Here is a 22,145-nt window from a genome sequence, read left to right on the forward strand (position 1 = left end):
CTCCTATGACTCACTCAGCCGAAAAAAAACGTCTGTCAGCTGGAATAGAATACTAGAGTTGTCCCAAGCACTAGAGGGTTAGGATTTTAACCCCCTGAGTGATGCTCGGGACAACTCTAGTACCCCATTTCAGCTGACTCAGACGATTTTATTCGACTGAGTGAGTCATAGGAGCCTGACAGTGTCAATACCGTCACCATTAACCCCCTCACGACCGACATAACTCTAGCATCATGTTCCAGCTGACGCCAGACAATTTGGTTCAGCCGAGACAGGATCCTAGGATCCTGAGAGACACTATAACAGCGGTTCCCAACCTGGGAGCCATGGCCCCCAAGGGGGCCATGGGACATTGACTGGGGGGCCATGGGCCTTATTGGTAATATAAGATATTATAAGTTACTTGGTCTGGGTAAAACCTGACAGAAATCAAGTATGAAATATACCTTACTGTGCTGGTTTAGCCTTAAGTATATTGGGGTAATTACCGTTTTCTGCACAATATCAAATATTAAAAATATATAAATATACGATCTGAGTTATATAGGGGCCATGGAGCTTCTCATAATTTTCTCGGGGGGCCACAGGACCAAAAAGGTTGGGAACCACTGCACTATAACATCACAAACAAAATACAAAATGCCTTCCCTCCATCCTGAACGTACTATAATTCATTTACATTAAGTAAGCTCGTATTTTCGTATTTTTGCAGCTTATTTCATGTATCTTAGTTAAAAGAAAAAAATACTACGAGCCGGTGAATAAAACCCACACTTGTAGACGAAGAATATAATTACCAAACCGTTTCGGTGGACACTGCCACCATCTTCAGTGGTCAAGATAGTGAGAGGGAGTGACATAATGACCATACAAGGGTTCCTTTTTATGCCTGTGTGTGTGTGGAAGGGTGGGGTAAAGGTGAGGTGGGGTGGGGTAGATTGTAAGCGGGGATTAACCCAAGGGGGATTTTGGGGGGGACATTACCGGACAGGTCATGTGTAATTCCTATCTGACCTTACCTGTGTCGTAGCAGGAAGAGACATCCTTCCTGCTACGACGCAGGTAAGGTCAGATAGGAATTACACCTGACCTGTCCGGTAATGTCCCCCCCAAAATCCCCCTTGGGTTAATCCCCACTTACAATCTACCCCACCCCACCTCACCTTTACCCCACCCTTCCTGCTACGACACAGGTAAGGTCAGATAGGAATTACACCTGACCTGTCCGGTAATGTCCCCCCAAAAATCCCCCTTGGGTTAATCCCCGCTTACAATCTACCCCACCCCACCTCACCTTTACCCCACCCTTCCACACACACACACGCATAAAAAGGAACCCTTGTATAATCAGTATGTCACTCCCTCTCACTATCTTGACCACTGAAGATGGTGGCAGTGTCCACCGAAACTGTTTGGTAATTATATTCTTCGTCTACAAGTGTGGGTTTTATTCACCGTCTTTGATTATCACGCAAGAGTGATTCATTCAGCCAATACTACGAGCTCTGTATCTTTTCATAGCCCTTCTTCGTGACTAGCATCGTATTCTAGTTATCTATAGTTACAACTGAGCATTCAAGTTGGAGGGATCACAACTTTAAGCAATTACAGTAAACAAACAAACAAAAAGCAAGTGTCGTCCTCTTGACCTCTCGTCTTCGCAAGAATGCAGCGGTGACGCCATCTTGTGCGTGGAATGCGTGAAGTGCAGGCTCTTGAGTGGAAGGAGCACGGAGCCACGGGAGACTTAATAACATTCGCTAGTCAGCCAGTCTAGAAGCCTGGGACATTTGCCTGAAATAATAATAATAATAATAATAGAAATAGCAACAAAACCAGTCATATACATAATTCAATATCTTAGTCACTCGATCTGCCCATTCCGTCCCTTCAGTAAGAGGACGCATTTCTGTAAGCTATTTTTTCTAACATGGGAGGTTCGATACGTTTGATTAAGCCTATCCATAAGACTCCTAAAGCTGAGTAAATGCCTCTGAAAGTTGCAAAATATAAAATATAAAACGTCTATATGATATAAAAACCTTTGTTCAACTCCGGGACTCGATTTGTGTGGCCTAGACCAAGCTCTGACGTCATGTTTACACTTTGCTACCTTTTAGACGATTTCCTGGAGCTTAAAGAAACCCTCTCGGGATGATGGGACAGACACAATAACCCCTTCAGACAGAGAATGACTTAGTTACTTTGTTCTAGGTAACCGGACGATTTTATTCAGCTTAGGAGATCCCCTCGTAGTGAAGGGGTTGATGGTGACTATCTAACCCCTCCAGTGCGAAATTTCTCTCCAGAGTTGAAGAAAATCGTCTGGAGGAAGAAAGATGAAAATCGAAAAGTGTTAATGTGGCGCGGTGTTGCTCCCGTAGTAGGGAAAAGCTGCACATACGATAGCAGGGGCTCTTTACCCTGGTACGTACTCTGGCCGTAGCCGGGAGCTGATCTTTCCGACCAGAAGCAACTGAAGGGCGTACAAGGCCGCTCCTTCCCCGCCACATATAGAGACTGTCGGCGAGGTGTTGCTCCTGCAGGGGAGAACAGCAGGAGAGGGATGCACTGGGGCAACTCTCTCTCTGGGGTGTACTAAGGCCGGAGCCTTGGGTCACCTTACCCTCGTACACTTTATTAGGCCGTAGTCTTGGGCCTCCTGCCCTAGAGGGTGTAACAATTGTCGTCAATACGGTGCTACCTGGGACTGAAGCTAGTTCAGTCCCACCCCTTTTCTGACGATGGTTGTCCCGCCCGCAAGGTAGTTGCCTTTCCTGGTCACCTGGTGTTGGGGCAGTTGCGGGGAACAAGGGCTCAGGATTTTAGTGTCCTGGTGACCCTCTTGATCGGGGTCACTAACCCCAATGTTGTATCCTCCTGGGGTGGTGGTGCGTTGGCGGCCCGGTGGTGGGGTGGGGGGTGGTGAGGTGGGAGGTCCGGCGGCGAGCACGGCGGGCATTTTACCACCCTTCGCTTTGTAAGTCACGACCCCGTAACTGGAGGTGGTGGAGGTGGATGTCTGGTGGGCCGGGGTGAGGTGTTGGAGGAGGCTGACCCAGTGGGTGGTGAAGGTGTTAGGCTCCTGATGGGGGTTGAGAGTGAGCCGGAGGGAGGATGGGTGGTCAGTCCGGCGTAGGAGGCGGAGAAGGTGGGGGGGGTCCCTCGGATTCTGACAGGTGGGCGGTCGTGGTGGCGCTATAGCACCCTCTCAATTTTCGTCTCTGGTTGTGGTGGTACGGTGGTGGTGGTTGTTTCCGCGGCGGTGAAGGTGGGAGTTGGTGATGGGTGGTGTGGTGCAGTGTTGGTGGTGGGCGTAGCGGGCGGTGATTGAGAGTGGTGGGTTGGAGGAGGTGGGGTAGCCGGAGGAGATGCAGGCGGAGGTGAGGTTGGTGAAGGATCAGAATCGGAGGAAGGTGGTGGTGGGTCAGGTAAGGGTGAAGTGGGGGAAGGGGTTTGTGGGTATGGTGAGGTTGAGGGTGGGGTGGGGGAGGTGAGCGAGGAAAGAGAGGCAGGTGAGAGTGAGGAGGAGGATGGTGTGATAGGGAAGGCGAATGAGTTGGCTGTGTTGGCGGGAAAAATGAGTGGCGGGGAAGTGATGGTGGCGGGTGGTGTGGGGTGGTAGGTGGGAGGGAGTAGACAGGAGGAGGCGGTTTTGGGAAGTAGGTTAGGGGAAGATGAGGTAAGGGTTCTAGGAGGTCTGTGAAGGGGGAGGCAGGCTTTGTGTTGGGGAGGAATAGGAAGGGGGGAGGCGGTAGTAGTGGAGAAAGTGGTGTGTGAGGTGGGAAGGTTAGGAATAGGGGTAGGAATAGGGGAGGGCAAAATAGAAGAGATAGTGAGAGGAAAGGAAAAGGAAAGATGACGTTTCCCCCTGTCGTGGACTGGGGGAGATGTGAGGTGGCCCTCGTCATTACGGTGGGATGTGGGGGCAGTCGGGGGGCGCCTTCTGTGCCTTCCTCGTCTTGCATTCCTGCTTTGAGGCTTGCGGCAATCCGCGTATGGTGGGGAGGCTTGTAAGCGCTCTTGTGTTGTTTTGCTGCGGCGGGCAACTTTTAGCTGTTCACGAATGTCGTGGATTGGGCACTCAGGGCAGCAAGGAGAAAATTCCCACGGATTTACAGGGATGAGATCCGTGGGGAATTGCTTGATGTTCCCGATGCGTTTGGGGGAGGAGTGGACGGCTAGAAGGCGCCTTATTAGGTTGATTTCTTTATCCAGGTCTCCCGTCGGTTCATGTATTATGAAGTGGTTTTTAATGAAACCAGGGAGGGTCCTGAGGAGTTTGTGGAATATGAGTTGTTCCCGGGTTTTTGCGTCTGTGCCCGGGTACGCAGCGGTGACGAGCCGCCTAGCCTGGATGAAGGTGTCATCGAGGCTTCCGTCGTATGTGAGGGCGTCTAGTTGCGATAAGGCTACAACTGTGTCCAGAGATGGCGTCGCTGCCTGTTTCACAATTTGTTTGAATTGATCCCATTTTAGTCTCCGGACGATTTTCGGAGTGACAGTGGCGATTATTTTACCCAGGTTAAGTAATGTGACTGCAATCTTTTCTTTGTCTGAGTCGAACCCTATGTCTAAGAGGGGTTTAACCATATCCAAGTACTGTACTCATCAATGTTACATTGGTCCGGGTTGAATTTCGGCAATTGAATGTGATGTTTGGCTGCCATTGTACAAGTTTCCTTTTATCGTTCCTCCGTGCTTTTACTCGGATCCAGAACCACCGCTTGCCACCAGTGTTATGCTGGTGTTTTTAAGGCGACTTCTCGTCCTAAAAACACTAGCGACTGAAGCGGGGTCCTCTTTCTAGACCGGAAGTAAAGCACCAACAAAGGAACAGGACATAAAAACCAGGCAGTACACCTTAACACATCTATAACCTTAATTCTAACCGTTACAATACAACACAGAGTGATATTTGAGATACAGGGGAACAGAGACACAGAGTTAACATTCAGCACCACAAAATATAGTTACACTCAGTACACACTACAGGGATATCTTGAATTATATATGGTATTGTCTATGTGTCACGTTTAGGCAGGATATACACTGAACTGATCACAAAGGGGATAAACAAGACTGGGAGTCTGTAGGGGAAATATTACTGTAAATAAGACAGGGTGCGGATAGCGACACTTGACACAGTCACCTGGTCACGGCGACACTCACACTCAGGCGACTTTGATGAATGGTCGTGGAGAAGGAAGACGTGTTTCTGAGCTCTCCTCTAGCTGCAGTGTTGCCTCAACGGCGTTAGCTTTTTCTTTTTTTTTCGCCACTAGGGCGTTTTTCAATAAAGTTAGGTTAGCTAGACCTCATTTTCCTCCCTGGCCTTAGTAGATATAGTAGGTGTCTATATCTAATTACTGAGATTGCCTTTGCTTACTCACCTCTGGAGTGTACCCCCCACTGATCGCTCTGGGGTGAGTGACACACAGGCGCGTCCTCCCGAGAGTGGTTTTAGAGGGTAATCTCAGACTAGGTGTGTTTTCCCCGGGCAATTTCTCCCTTGGTTGTTTTTCTCTTTCTTCCCACTTCCCCCGTGAGGGGGAAGTGGTAACTATGGCGGATGCCACTACTGCCTCCCCCCCCCCTTCAGGGGGGGAGGTAGTCCTGACCGACCCCCGACTGCTGCACGGACGGACTGCCCCCAGACTGAACGGCCCCAGACACGTACCCGTCTTGACATTAACATACACAACGCCGAGTTTGTCATGATTCATGCGGTTAGTTCCACTCCCCTGTCCAGCCTCAATCCCTTCTTCAGCAAGAAGGTGATTGATGGGTGTGCAGGAGAGGTGGAACAAGTGAAAAAACTTGCGAGTGGAGACCTTCTCGTAAAAACCAAGAATTCAGCTCAGGTCAAGGATTTGCTTAAACTGAGGAAGTTCCACTGTCACGATGTCCAAAAAACGATCCCGCACGCCATGAATTCCTGCAAGGGTGTTATCACCTGCAGGGATCTTGTGCTTATGGAGGAGGAAGAAATCGTACAGGAACTTGCTTAGCAAGATGTAATAGAGGCCAGATTCATCACAAGATTTTCGGAAGGCATAAGGACGAAGACCGCAACAGTTGTTTTGACTTTTGGAAAGGTATCTCTCCCAACCAATGTGAAAGTTGGATATGAAATAGTAAATGTCAGACCATACATCCCGAACCCCCTTCGTTGTGCAAAGTGTCAACTCTATGGACACCACGAAAAGGCTTGTCGGGCTTCCAACATTGTGTGTGGCAAGTGCGCGACTGTAGGTCACTCTGCTGACAACTGTACATCCGAGACTGAGTGCTGCTTTCACTGCAAGGATGCTCACTCCACTTCCTCGAGGGCTTGTCCCAAGTGGAAGGAGGAGAAGGAGGTCTGCACAGTAAAAGCGACACAGGGCATTTCCTTCTACGATGCTAGGAAGAAGGTGAAGGAGTTGCAAGCAACTCCCAAGCCTAATATCTCCTATGCATCGGCGGTTGTGTCCCGTCCCGTGATGTGCACCGTTGAGACACAGACTGACCTTACATTCGCTCCTCATGCCCCACGCCCTACCTCTCAGTCTAAGCCTCCTGTACGTTCCAACTCTCTGACAGACATCCCTGTTGCCACTTCATACTCTTAGGCTGCCACTGCTCCTTCGCAGTCAGTGCGGCCAAAACAGAAACCTGACAAGTCAGATAAAATTAACTTGACCACCCTCACCAAACAGTCACGTCCTCATGTCCTTCCTGCTCCTAGTCCAGCGTGCGAGAGAAGGAATAGCTCTTCCTCGATGGATTCTGGGAGCCTTGTTATTGACGAGAATATGGAGATCTCCACGAGCAAGCACCGGGAAAGGTCCCCCGGTAGCCACTCGCCTGGTGGCGGGCGGCATAAAAAAACTAAGAGCACTGGCCACCCTCGTAAATCTTAAACCGTCGCTTTCACTGTATTACAGTGGAATTGTAGAGGTGTCGGGAATAAGTTACCAAATATAGCAATCTTGCTGTCAATACACAGGCCAGACGTTATTTGTTTACAGGAGACGCGCCTGGAGGATCACCCTGATCCTCCACAGTTCAAACACTACCACTCGTATAGAAGATATGAAGGTCACGGAGTCGCCATATACACCCACAAATCACACCCACAAACGGAAGTGATTCTAAATTCTACTCTGGAAGCGGTCGCGTGCAGAGTAAAATTTAATAACACGTATCTGTCTATTTGCTCTCTGTACTGTACTCCACATGGCCCCATTGATAGTGATGCTTTAAATTCACTAGTTGAACATCTACCTGGGAATAAGTTAGTGTTGGGCGACTTTAACGCCCATCACTATCAATGGGGTAGCTTGAGGATTGATGGTCGTGGGGAGCAAGTAGCCGACCTAATATTACAGTCCAACCTCTGTCTTCTGAACGATGGTAGAGCGACTCGTGTAGATGATCGTACTGGTAACTTTTCGGCCATTGACTTATCTTTGGCCTCCCCTGGTATACATCAAGATTTCTCATGGGACCCTTACGACGACTCCTTGGGAAGTGATCATTTACCCATCTGTCTTTCTTATACACGCGACATCATTTCGGACACTCCACCTCCAAAATTTAACTATAAGAAAGCAGATTGGGGATCCTTCTTAAGGATCGCCAATTTAGATATATATGGGGAGACCATAGACGTTAAGGTCGAAAATATACCTACTTCCATATTACACGCAGCTGAGGCTGCTATTCCCAAGACTTCTACAGTTCAGGCGAAGCATAGAGCACATTGGTGGACACCGGATTGCCGACAAGCATTAAGAAAACGCAATAGGAGATACAGGATTTTTGATAGTCAGCCCACTGAGAAAAATTTTATTGCATACAAACAGGCACGGGCTGAGGCAAGGAGAATAATAAGAAGGGCCAAACGTGACTCCTGGCGGTCCTTTGTGTCCACGGTGACTCGTACAACACCATTACGTAAAGTCTGGTCCACTATAAGAATATTAAATAATAAAGGCCCATACATACGTATCACCACCCTGCGGGTTAATAATAACATCTATGACGAGCACGTGGACGTTGCTAACATCCTCGCCAGGAGTTTTTCTCATGTAAGTAGCTCAGCCAATTATGATCCGCGTTTTCAACATCATAAAAGCACGGCTGAGCTACAGATATTAGACTTTTAACACATATGAAACCTTATATGGAAAGACGCTTCCCACCGCACTGTGACATCTGTGATGCGGTGTTATCTATCAGTCATATCATCCTGCGCTGTCGGCGATTTATTCGTGAACGTGCTTCACTTATAAATTACTGCGGCGCAGCAGACGTCCCCTTCACCCTTTCCACCATCCTGGGTGATGGGGACATTGTTATGACTGATAAATTGATGGCTTTCTTGAGAGAGACCGGACTGATCAGAGTGATGTGACTTTTTTACTGTGTGGTTATGGTTTTTATCAACGGTAAATATGTATATATTGTAATATTAATTAGGGTTGACAGTTGACATATTTTAAATAGTTCCTCCTCCCACCGATCTAATTCTAATATAGATGTCCCCTACATTAAGGCAAGTTCCTCGCCTGACAGTCACCAGCTGATGAGTGCAAATGTGCAATATAGGAAGGTATTGGGCACTTGCAGTCGATGGTGGTCTGCTGGGCGAGGTTCTTCACTTTTTGTACAAATTATGTAAATACATTATACTATCTTGCTTAAGTTATTCTAATTAGGGCCGACAGCTGACGTATATGAAAATGTTCCTGACTCGTCTGGTTCCCTTTCATATATTGATGTCCCCTATATTAGGTTGTGCCTCGACTGACAGTCACCAGGTGATGAGTGCAGGTATGTCATGTAGAAAGGGCTGGGTTTACGATGGAAGAGTCGAGAAGTAGGATGTGACTGAAATGTACTGGTGTTATGATGAGGAGGGATAGATTGAGATGGTTTGGGGGGTAGGAAGTGACTGGAGTGTATTGATGCTGTGATGAGGAGGGGTAGATTGAGATTGAGATGGTTTGGGAGGAAGGATGGGACTGGAGTGTATTCGTGCTGTGATGAGGAGGGGTAGATTGAGATGGCTTGGGAGGAAAGATGGGACTGGAGTGTATTGGTGCTGTGATGAGGAGGGGTAGATTGAGATGGTTTGGTTAGGTTAGGAGAGAACAACAAGAGTTAAGAATTAAGACAGATTGTGAGAAGAGGCAGTGAGAGGTGAAGTGAGATACAAGCAGTGTGAAACGGAAAGAGAAAAGGGAGATGTGAATCGAAAGGCCGGGAGACAGGGAAGTAGAGACAAAAGGGGAGACAGCTGAGAGGAAATGGGAATGGAGCAAACACAGAAACAGGGATAACAAGAGAAGAAAGTGGGAAAGGGAGCTACGGAACGGAATACTGAGAACGATAATGAGAAAAATTAGAAATGGAGGCAAGGTAACAGGGACGAGGAAAAAAGTGTGTTATTCTGGCAAGGACGCAGGGAAAGAAGTAAGCACGATAAGACGAAAGCATTGAGGCTGAGTAAAACGAATGACATTCAAGTCAAAAGGGAGGGAGAGAAACAGAAAAATGAGAGAAATTTGCGGAGAGAAAGTACAGATTAAGGGTGGGAAGAAAATAGGTTAGTTTTTAGGGCAAGAAAGAGGCGGGAGATGTTAAGAAGGGACGACAAGGGAAGGGGCACGGAGGGAGGAAGGGAGGGAAAGACAGTGGGAAGAGCGGAATGGAAGAAGAGATTTCGGGTGACAGGGAGAGACGGAGAAAGGAGAGAGAAAAAGGAGCATGCAGTTATTACTGGGGAAAGAAAGCAGTGAAGGAAATGGATTTAGTACAAGTAAAGAAATACGGAGAGAGTAATGATGAAAAAAGGTAACACATGTAACGGATTTTAAAAGTAAGACAAAGTTGTGACACAGGGAGGGAAAAAGAAGAGTGATGTAAGGTGGGAATGACAGAGGGGAAGAGAGACGACGGAAAGGAAAGAGAGAGGGAGGAAGCTAGGGACTGAGCAGATTGCTATAAAGAGGGGTAGGAGGGAAAGTGAAACTGAGGATGAGACAAAGGATCCAGAGAGAGAGATGGGGAGGGGGGAGTACACAGACAGGCACAGACAGATAGGTCGACAAATGTTCAGAAAGTGTGTGTGTGTGTGTGTGTGTGTGTGTGTGTGTGTGTGTGTGTGTGTGTGTGTGTGTGTGCTTCCGTCCCTGCGTCACTTCTATAACATTGTTCCATTATTTCACCTGAGTGTTCTCCTCTTCTCTGCTTCAGTTTCTCCTCTCACTCACTTTTTTTAATCAATATTTTTCCTGATTGTTCTTACCATTACAAGTCTCTCTCTTTCTTTCTCCCTCCCTCCCTCTCTCTCTCTCTCTCTCTCTCTCTCTCTCTCTCTCTCTCTCTCTCTCTCTCCCTAGGAATAAAGAGATTGTCCTCACAGTCTATATCTCCTTAATACGGCCACTTCCTCAGTTACTGTGGAATTTTGGTCGACATACATCGACCTAAAAAGAGTTCAGGAGACCAAGATATCAGGTTCGCCTGAGGGCTGTGGGACTTTTTTAGTACAAACTGGTTGACTACGAGGTCAGCTCATTAAAGTGTTTAAAATCTGAATGGGTTTCACAATCATTACATAGAAAGTTGCTTACTCTTAACACGGACTCGGCACACAACCATGGTTGGAAGCTGTAAATGACAAAATTTACCAGCAGAATTACGTGAAAACTTTTTCACGTGCAAGATCAGCTCCACAGGGAACTGACTCAACATGGACGTTGTTAACACTATAGTAGAGAAGTTTAAGGGATTCATCGGCAGGATCTTACACTAGAATAAATGTGAACGGGATATGCATTCCCAGGCAAACATGAAATATCTCCACAGTATGGGCTGCATAGTCATTAAGATCCTAACTGTGTGTGTGTGTGTGTGTGTGTGTGTGTGTGTGTGTGTGTGTGTGTGTGTGTGTGTGTGTGTGTGTGTGTGTGTGTGTGTGTAAAAGAGGTGTCTACTACCGCAACATTTAATCACAGCAGATTTCTCTCTCTCTCTCTCTCTCTCTCTCTGTATATAGTAAATCTTTTCCTAACTTGGTTTATATGTACTGTACTATTCCTTTATTAGTTGTTCGGACTACACGTAATCAGAGAGATGCTTTAAGTACAGAAACCCGTACCTGGCTGTGAGCGAGAGTATGGAGGGTACCGGGTGGGGTTATGGGGTCGGAGAGAAAAGTTGGGGGGTTTGGTGGGAGTGTTGGACTATGAGGAAGGGAGGAGGAGGGGACACCTCTCCATCGAGCAGTGTTACAAACACCTTAGTCCACGGAAAAGGAAACGAACTTATTCCGACGTCTGTACGTGTGCATGAAAGTGTGTGAGTTCATATGCATGGATGTGTGTATGTATGTATGTATGTATGTATGTATATATATGTTCGTATATATATGTATATATATGTCAATGTATATACATATATATAATTTTGCCTTAATGACCAGGGGCTCCGGCCTCAATGGTCGATAGGCAAAAAAAAAAAAAAAGAACACTCAGGCTTTTGACCGGCCCGCGCACCCTAGCCTTATGCGTTCACAGAAAGTTCTTTTATTGGGGGACTTGGATAATTACTCTAAGGTTCATTCTCTGTCCTGCCGACACTGAGTTCTTATGGGCTATTGGTAACTGCACTGTTCTTCACTTAGTCACTGTTCACTGTTCTTTTCCCCGATTTGTTCTCGACACAAGGGGAGTCACTATTTACCTGTATCTTCTGGGTAATGTTCACTCCGTGACAAGGGCGTGAGGGTAGAGCTCTAGGGGGACCCGGCCTGCAGAGGGCAAGGGATTACCCGCAGGGGAGTCACTGCCCGGGTCACACTCGTCGGTGTGGTGCAGGGAGGCCCTCCTGTCTGGGGGCCTCGACCTGAGAGGTGGCCCTCGGGACTGGGGCCGAACAGCCTGAGTAGTCGGGCCTGTCGTCTCTGGCTCCGTGGAGTGAGGGAGCCGGGATCGCCTTCGTCGGGAGCCGGTGGGTCTGGCCTGGGTGTCCTGGGACTGCGGGCGCCTAGGGGGAGAGGCGCCGACAGGGGTGGGCTGCGGCAGCTTCTCCTTCGGGACTCGGGCGGGAACAAGGATCTCCCAGGCTTAGGAGGTAGGTCCGATATCGGGCCTTGCCACCACTCTAGTGTCACCTCCGGGGCTATATTCCTGGGTGGTGATGAAGGGCTCCCACAGGGGGGAAGAGGCTGGAGAAGGACTCACGTCACTCGTGTCCTCTCTGGTACGTCCTGAGGCCGGAGCCTTGGGTCGCCTTACCCTGGTACGTACGTTGGCTGTGGCCGTGAGCTTACCCGGCGTACAAGGAGCAATTGAAGGGCGTACAAGACCGCTCCTTCCCCGCCACGTATAGAGACCGTTGGCGCGGTGTTACTCCCGTTGTAGGGAAAAGCTACACGTACGATAGCAGGGGCTCTTTACTCTGGCCGTAGCCGGGAGCTGATCTTTCCGACCAGAAGCAACTGAAGGGCGCACAAGGTCGCTCCTTCCCCGCCACATATAGAGACTGTCGGCGCGGTGTTGCTCCTGTAGGGGAGAACAGTAGGGATGCACTGGGGCAACTCTCTCTCTGGGGTGTACTAAGGCCGGAGCCTTGGGTCACCTTACCCTCGTAAACTTTATTAGGCCATATGTCGGGCTTGCAACGATCTTGTACTTGCCGCCCACCCAGATACCGCTGCTCCTGACGTCATCTCCACCTCTTACTCACACGGCCCCTTCAGACCGAGGCCTGGGTCAAGTGGGAGTAGAGGGGGAGAGGAGGAAGGCGGAGAAAGGAGGAGTAGGGAAGAAGACGAATGTGGGGCAGACGAATATGGAGCAAGGGACGATAGGAGAATGGGTCGCGAACGCCAGAAGTACCTGAAAGCAGCATATAGAACGCTACGACGTAGGCTGGGCGCACATTGAGACGCAGGTGACACAGGCAACGCAGCACAGAGCAGGGCAGAAAACTGCATCTCACTATTTTAAATGTAAGCGCGCACGTGGGCACACAGGGCAGCACAGCTTAGGTGCAGACCTGTGTCAGCCTGCGCCACGTAGTCTTTGAAACGCAGTTTCCTGCACACGTGCAGCACAGTAATTCATTTTGACAGTACTCACGATGTCGTCCTCCGAGGAACTTATAGAGGCTGTCCGCCAACAAAGAGTGCTGTATGACATTACTCATCCTGAGTACATGAAGGGATCTTGTAAAGACAAGATATGGGCTGTGATTGCATGCACTCTACAATTTAAAGATGGTGAGTATATTGTTGTACGAAAAATAATATCATGATCTTGCATACGTATACGACTGAGATACAGGCTTTCCTTTGATGTATGCCGTTGCATCTTGTGTGTGTGTGTGTGTGTGTGTGTGTGTGTGTGTGTGTGTGTGTGTGTGTAAGAGAGAGAGAGAGAGACAGACAGACAGACAGACAGATGGTACCACTGAAGCCTTATATGGCTATCAAGTCAAGTACTTACTTGCTGTCAAGTCGTAAATAAGTGATTGAAATTTCCCTTGTGTCGAGATGAGACTCGGGATAATAAGTTAATGTTATAACTGTGTAATTTGTTCTGAAGTAGTGTAAATACTTTGTAGCAGATTGTTAAAAATTAAAGTAAAAATTGTTTCTGTGTTTTGTAACCTTAGTGTGGAACTGTTAATTTTTGGGAAGTCAAGGAGGGAGTCTGGGGCAGAAAGGAGTATTTAATATCTTGTTGCCCTAACCTACGAGGTTACAGGTCCCTTCTGGGCTTGTCTCCACACTCTCCGCTGCTACTGTCACACGCTACCAATACTCATTAGTGGCGGCCATTCACCGTACTTGGCGAGACTGAGTACGAAACATACCTCGGGTAAGTAGAGAGTGGAGGACACGACAATGGTGGCAGCTTAATGTGATATTTAAGGCTTAATTAAAGGAGTATCTTAATTTATGGACACGAGTCTTGGTACAGCACAGTGACTATGGAAAATAAATTCTTGGTGTTTGAAAACAAAGCACTTAGAAGAATATTAGGAGTTAAGTGTTGGGAAAGGATACCAAATAGTAGAATTAGAGAAATAAGGGGAGTGCAGCCGATCGATGAATATGTTAGGTTCTCACGATGCAAGTGGCTAGGACATGTGTATAGGAGACAGGGAATAGTACGAGGTGCACCAGGGTGGGTGGCACTTGGTAGGAGAGGTAGAGGAAGGCCAAAAGAGACGTGGGTGAGGACAATGAGACGGGAAGCTGGAGATGAGTGTTGGGGAGATCTTGAGGAGTTAGCACAAGATAGGATGTGGTGGTGTGAGTTCATCGAGGCCCTATGCATCCCCGAGGGTGCCACAGGAAATGATTGATTGATTGAATTAAACGTTTGAATTAAGCGGTTCCACACCTAGGTTCTTACACTCGTGTATGGAATTCAGTAGCGACTCTAGCTCTTACAGTGGTTCAGACGAAATTTCCTTTGCTCATTACTTTGATTCAGACACAGACTCAGACGAAGTACTGTTCGAAATGGCTGATGCTGCAGCTGCAGCAGGGATCGCTACCCTGTCCGACCAACTATCGCAGGCTATTGCCGATAATGCTAAGGATGCTGTCTACCGCGTTAAAGGGTTAAAGAGCTTTGCTGCAAGTAGAACTGCCACATTACCTGAATATCCTGGTGTCATCTTAGAAACAGACCTTAACAAATGGCTTCAGGACATAGAGAGTAAGACTACGGGACCTAGGTGGACTATTGCCGGTCGCTTTGATGTGGTCCAGGAGTACACTCTAGGTGGGGTACATGACAGCATTGAGGACCTTATTATCAGGGTCAATGATAATTGGGACCTGTTTAAATCTATTCTCACAACACTGCTGTCCCCAGAATAAACTCTCCAACCTACATTTCATGCGTTAAAACATGCGCGTCGTAATCCTGGCGAACGGTTGGTTGAATACTGGCTGCGATTGACTAGTATAGCTAAACGCATTGGAGCTCTGCAGCCTCGGCACTATGACTGTTCCTTGTACCATGCTTTGGACAACTTTCTCGACGTATTCCCTGCCCAGTATAGAGCAACACTTGACCAGCAAGAGTTTACAGGCTCTGTCGATGCCCTTGATAAAGTTATGAGTAAAGGCATTGAGTGGGCACAACGAAGTCACTCGTCGTTGGCAGATGTAAATGTAGCAAAAGAAAAGAGAAGGGATGTAGTTGCACATGTAAGTATAGAGTCAAAAGAGGCCAAGGTTCCGAAAGAAAAAACAGGCACTGGAAAACCACGGGGGATGCCCCAGCCAACTGTAATAGGTGCGGTGAGGCGGGCCATCGAGCACGTACCTGTCGCGCGCCTAACCCACTCTCGAGAGGCCAGGTTTTTTAGACTTCTGGAGGAGGAGTAGACCACTGAATGAGACTTGTAGGTGCTCAAGGAAGCTTTTGAGACTTTTGCAAGAGGGGAAAAATACTGCTGTAGGTGCTCAAGGAGGCTTTTGAGACTTGTGAACGAGGGGAAGGAGGCTTCGAGGTGAGACTTCTGCAGGAGAGTAAGGAACCGAACCACTAACACAGCCGCGACACTCTGTCCCTGGAGGGAGTGACAGGGGCGTCCGTCCTCTCTTAGCTCACTCGCGGTCCACACTGACTCCATTCACCACTGCGCTCCCTCGGCCCTCTGTCTAGACTTGGAGAATTGACGGCTAGGATGCTGGGTCGACATACATTTATAATCATTCTTTTGCCTTATCAACGTTCTCTGTCTCAACTAGAGTTTAGCACTGCTTACTTAATCCTTTGTCTTCACTTATATAACCACCAAACGTTTCACAATAAGGCAAGTTAATATTAAAAAGGAAAAACATAAAACTAACACATAAAGGTGGGTTTAGCTGAGCTTGACAATAAATTGGTTTTGGGATAAATAATTACACTGAGAAAGAGTGTCTGAGAAAGAGGTGGATCTGATTAGTATGGTAATAATGAGACAGCTTTGGGGTAGTCTATGGATAATTAAGATAGAAGATAAATAATAACTAAGAGAATAAATAGGAACTTCGATAATTATATGGTAAATGGAGGGTTTGTCTTAGTATGGAAATAAATAAACAGGTTTTTGGGGTGGTCAGAACTCGTTAAGCTGAGAAATAGAGGGCAGGACACACCAAACAAAACCTTGCTAGTTTTATCACGGGGTTCATCTCATCACTAAATAGCCTTAAACATGTCTCCCTAGCCTTTGTGTGTGTGTGTGTGTGTGTGTGTGTGTGTGTAGACAGGTAGGTAGGTAGGTAGGAAGACAGGCAGGCACGCAGGGACACACAGGTAAGTGGGTAGGTAATTAGGTAGGCAGACAGGCAGGCACGCAGGCAGGTAAGCAGGTAGGCAAGTTAATCCATCCTAAACCTAAACTGAATCGTTTAAATGTAATCTCTTCGAAAGGACTAAGAATTATGACCAAGGCGCCTGATACACTTTTGGTAACGAGTACTATGCCATCTCAAGTCAGTCACGAGGCTATAAAAATATCACCCAATTCTCCTCTCAGCAACATACAGGGGAAGAGGCTTGATAACTGGGCACTGGTCGAGGGAGCTAGTGATTTGAGGTGCCAGTCATCGGTGTTGGTTAGTGATGTTACGGGAGCTAGTTTGGTGATGAAGAAGAACTGCCTCAAGAACACGAACACGATAACGAACACACACACACACACACACACACACACACACACACACACACACACAGTATAACCTCAGATGTGTCCTTTCCATATGCCTACAGACTTATGCCTCACCCTTTATAATGAGGAGGACCATAAGTCGAAGAGGCTGTGTATTTCAAGTGTACAATTTTCCTGCTTGGAATGATTATAACCACTGATGCTACCGGCTCTAAGTACAGGCTTGCGAGGATCCTAAGTGATTTGCATGATAAGGGAAATTACAATGAGGAAGAGAATTAATGAAGGTAGGAGTGTGGAGGATATAAATGGGGGAAAGAATAAATGAAAGTAGGGAAAAGGAAAATATAAAAATAAAAATATAAACTGAGATGACATGAGAGAAAAGTGATACCATGCCTTTTGCTGATAGGAAATTCCAGCACCTTATTACATGGACTGAGGTAGCGAAAGGGAACTGGTCAAAGTTTTCCATTTTCTGCTTACAAAATGCTGCGGTAAAGGACGCACGCACGCACACACCCACTCACCCACTCTCTCTCTCTCAAAAGAAAAAAAAAAAAAGATGCACAATTAACTTATATGTCATGCCAGAACACAAAATGTATTGTATCACCGAAAACTCAAGAGCGGTAGATTTTACAGCCAATAAACTGGAAAGGAAGTCTCAAAGAAATCGTTTTATTGCCCAGACGAAACACCTACAGCTTTTGATTGTGCCTTGAGGACCCGAGACCAATTTAAGAGACCGAGGTGGACCAGAATACTAAGAAAGTGTATCGCCTTTAATATGAGAGACTTTGGAGACGAGAGAAGTAGGAGAGGGCTTGAGATGAGAGGATTACTATTTCAATACGAGAGGCCTTTGGATAGGAGTGAAGCAAGACAAGGAAACTTCAGGTCAGAAAATTATCTATTTCAATACGAGAAACTGTGGAGGGGAGTGAAGTTAGAGAGGAAGGGTTGAGGTGAGAAAAGGGGGCGTGAGTTGCAGAGAAGGTCGCCATATGGAGGAGGAAAGGGTGACATGGAGGTGATTCATTTGTGGTCACCCCTGACGGGATTAAGGCATCTGGTGACAGACAGGTAGACAGTTAGATTGATTGACTGACTGACTGAATGATTGATAAGTGAAGTTTGTATGGAAGACGTAAATTTGGACCAGCTTAAAGTGAGTGTACAGTAGAAATGGATGGTCGAAGTAGGTATACAGGACAAAAATCTACCAAGTGAAGGTGAAGGTAATACAGAAATGGGTGGCAGATGTATGAAGGACGAGAAAATGGACCAGGAGATATATGTATGAAGGACGAAAATAATGGGCCAGGTTATTGTGAAAGACCTATAATTATCACAGTATAAAAAACAAGGAATCAATAAGCTTCAAGTACTGAGATACAAGTCCTTCAAGTCTAGAGAGAAGCCATAAACCACACACAGAGGCCAATTAAGGAAACTCGCCAATGATCGAGCAAGATGATGACCATAACCATTTTCGTAATAACTTTCCTTGTATATCTTGCACGTAGGTAGGTTTGTACAACTTTAAGATGTGGAAACTGATTAGCTTGCGTGTAGATGTGTGTAGGGAGGGGTGCGCGCGCAAGGAAAGGGGGGGAGGTCATGTAATCTACTGGTGTTTGCACTTTGCTCATAAAAACACACTACAGAACTAATATGTGATGTTACAGCAGACCAACGTACATATCACTACTATTTAACCATCAATATACTTTCAGCTGGAGATCCACAGTCGCTCAGTGAAAGCGTTTTTGTCTCGTGATCTGTTTTTAGGGTAACTCAAACCAAGGCGGCCATTTAACACTACACCGACGCTTCCATCTCGTAAGCAGTGGTGCCCTCCCCCCTCCCACTTCAATGCCCTCCCCTCTAGCTCACACCCCAACTGTGTATTTCTCCTAACGCTTTCTGTCACATCCATATCCACACCACAATGCTCCTTCACTTCCTCATTTGTCAGTGCGAGACTGGTGTGCATTAGGATGCTGTGGATAACTAGACAGCATGGCACCGCGGAGCTGGGCGGCACACGTCAACACTACCACCTAACATTGGTGTAACTAAGGCGGTAACCGTTGGTATGGCGGCGAGATGTGAAAGTAGAGGTAGACGGCTTGGCGCCAATGAGCTAAGCGAAGCAGATGTACACCCCACCACACCAAGAGCAACACTGAGGGTCGCTGACTGGGCATAGGGGTTTTAAATGGGTAGAGGCAGACAGGTAGACGCCGCATTGGGGGCGGGGCTTGCAATAAAGAAAATTCCCACATAATGTAGGGGACCCTTATGTAACTTCGACTAATCTTTATACCGTCCATTGTCATTTCGTTTTTATTTTGTCTCTCTCTCTCTCTCTTGTTCTTACGTTGCCTCATGTTAAAAGGTACTTTTATTTCTTAATGGCGGTGGTCTAATATAAATTTCCATGTGGCTCTATATGTGGACACTCAGTGGATTGTGATTTCCATACCTTCCACCTAATCTATAGTTTATCACATCTTTCCTGGCTTATTTCCCAGCGATATCTATACTGCATTCGGATTCTACACTAAGTTATTTCCTGCTTAATCAGTTGCTTTGTACTGTGATCGTATCGTATCTTTTATAAAAGCTCCAATAAGCTTGCATGCGTCGGCCTTAGTCACATGATGGCTCTCCACACTGCTTGATCTCTGGCAGCCTCCCTATTCAGTCCCTTATCCCTGAGGTCACACTCTATGACCTCGTCTCAGGTCTTTTTCGGTCTGCCTCTCGCAACCCTACCCCCGACGTTCACACTTCTTACTGTAGATCCATAATATCTGAATGTTTCTTGTCTGCTTCTTACCATTTGTAGAGGTTCCCTGTACTGTGTGTGTGTGTGTGTGTGCGCGAAGTGAAAACACGAGTAATGGGGACAAGGATGGCGTTGGTAATGAATGGTGATGGATGGAATATCTCAAATTTGTTGTATGCTGATGATGCTTGGTGTGGCATGAAAATGAAAAGTCAAGAGTGAGAGCAGTGGAGATGGGACTGCTGAGGAATTTATGTGGAGTACAGAGAGTGGATAGGATACGAAATAACGATTCGCGGAAGATGTGGAGTGAGGAAGTCGGTGGACACCAGAATCGAAGAGAGTGTACTGAGATGGTATGGTCATGTGGAGAGAATGGATAATAATAGAGTGGTGAAAATGGTATATCTGAGCGAATTTGAAGGAGGGAGGAGGAGAGGTAGGCCAAGGAGAAGGTGGAGAGATATGGTGGATGAGTGTGCTGGGATGAGAGGTATGGAAGTCGGTGAGCCTGGTTGGATGAATGTTGTGAGAAGTGCATAACCAGGAATTTGGCACCCCATTTTAACGTGACAGCGTTCTAATTGACTGTATCAGATAGGTATATGAGAAGCTACAGAACGTGGTGAAAGTTTTTTTGGTTTATCTGATGGAGCCAGGATTCCGGGGGCTTGACTAATGAGTGAATGGAAGCGTGGTCCATTGAACTGGGCAAACTTAGGTTGTCTGGACGTTGCTACTTCTCACCCTGCCGTAGGGTGGTAAAGGAGGTCTGGATGATGATGATGATGATGATGATGATGATAATGATGATGATGATTATTATTATCATTATTATTATGTGGAAATTGTGAGGCGTGAACGGACTGAACTTTCTGGTGAGTCTTTTGAGTGTGTGGAAGAGTTTTGTTATCTAGTTTGGTGATGAAGCAGAACTGCCTCAAGAACACGAACGCGATAAAGAACACACACACACACACACACACACACACACACACACACACACACAGGATAACCTCAGATGTGTCCTTTCCATATGCCTACAGACTTATGCCTCACCCTTTATAATGAGGAGGACCATAAGTCGAAGAGCCTGTGTATTTCAAGTGTACAATTTTCCTGCTTGGAATGATTATAACCACTGATGCTACCGGCTCTAAGTACAGGCTTGCGAGGATCCTAAGTGATTTGCATGATAAGGGAAATTACAATAAGGAAAAGAATTAATGAAGGTAGGAGTGTGGAGGATATAAATGGGGGAAAGAATAAATGAAAGTAGGGAAAAGGAAAATATAAAAATAAAAATATAAACTGAGATGACATGAGAGAAAAGTGATACCATGCCTTTTGCTGATAGGAAATTCCAGCACCTTATTACATGGACTGAGGTAGCGAAAGGGAACTGGTCAAAGTTTTCCATTTTCTACTTACAAAATGCTGCGGTAAAGGATGCACGCACGCACACACCCACTCACCCACTCTCTCTCTCTCAAAAGAAAAAAAAAAAAGATGCACAATTAACTTATATGTCATGCCAGAACACAAAATGTATTGTATCACCGAAAACTCAAGAACGGTAGATTTTACAGCCAATAAACTGGAAGGGAAGTCTCAAAGAAATCGTTTTATTGCCCAGACGAAACACCTACAGCTTTTGATTGTGCCTTGAGGACCCGAGACCAATTTAAGAGACCGAGGTGGACCAGAATACTAAGAAAGTGTATCGCCTTTAATATGAGAGACTTTGGAGACGAGAGAAGTAGGAGAGGGCTTGAGATGAGAGGATTACTATTTCAATACGAGAGGCCTTTGGATAGGAGTGAAGCAAGACAAGGAAACTTCAGGTCAGAAAATTATCTATTTCAATACGAGAAACTGTGGAGGGGAGTGAAGTTAGAGAGGAAGGGTTAAGGTGAGAAAAGGGGGCGTGAGTTGCAGAGAAGGTCGCCATATGGAGGAGGAAAGGGTGACATGGAGGTGATTCATTTGTGGTCACCCCTGACGGGATTAAGGCATCTGGTGACAGACAGGTAGACAGTTAGATTGATTGACTGACTGACTGATTGATTGATAAGTGAAGTTTGTATGGAAGACGTAAATTTGGACCAGCTTAAAGTGAGTGTACAGTAGAAATGGATGGTCGAAGTAGGTATACAGGACAAAAATCTACCAAGTGAAGGTGAAGGTAATACAGAAATGGGTGGCAGATGTATGTATGAAGGACGAGAAAATGGACCAGGAGATATATGTATGAAGGACGAAAATAATGGGCCAGGTTATTGTGAAAGACCTATAATTATCACAGTATAAAAAACAAGGAATCAATAAGCTTCAAGTACTGAGATACAAGTCCTTCAAGTCTAGAGAGAAGCCATAAACCACACACAGAGGCCAATTAAGGAAACTCGCCAATGAACGAGCAAGATGATGACCATAACCATTTTCGTAATAACTTTCCTTGTATATCTTGCATGTAGGTAGGTTTGTACAACTTTAAGATGTGGAAACTGATTAGCTTGCTTGTAGATGTGTGTAGGGGGGGGGGGGGTGCGCGCTCAAGGAAAGGGGGGGAGGTCATGTAATCTACTGGTGTTGCACTTTGCTCATAAAAACACACTACAGAACTAATATGTGATGTTACAGCAGACCAACGTACATATCACTACTATTT

Source organism: Coenobita brevimanus, unplaced genomic scaffold (assembly GCF_032717465.1).
Source record: "Coenobita brevimanus isolate Jiangsu-jjx unplaced genomic scaffold, ASM3271746v2 jjx.HiC_scaffold_2611, whole genome shotgun sequence".
Lineage (NCBI taxonomy): Eukaryota > Metazoa > Arthropoda > Malacostraca > Decapoda > Coenobitidae > Coenobita > Coenobita brevimanus.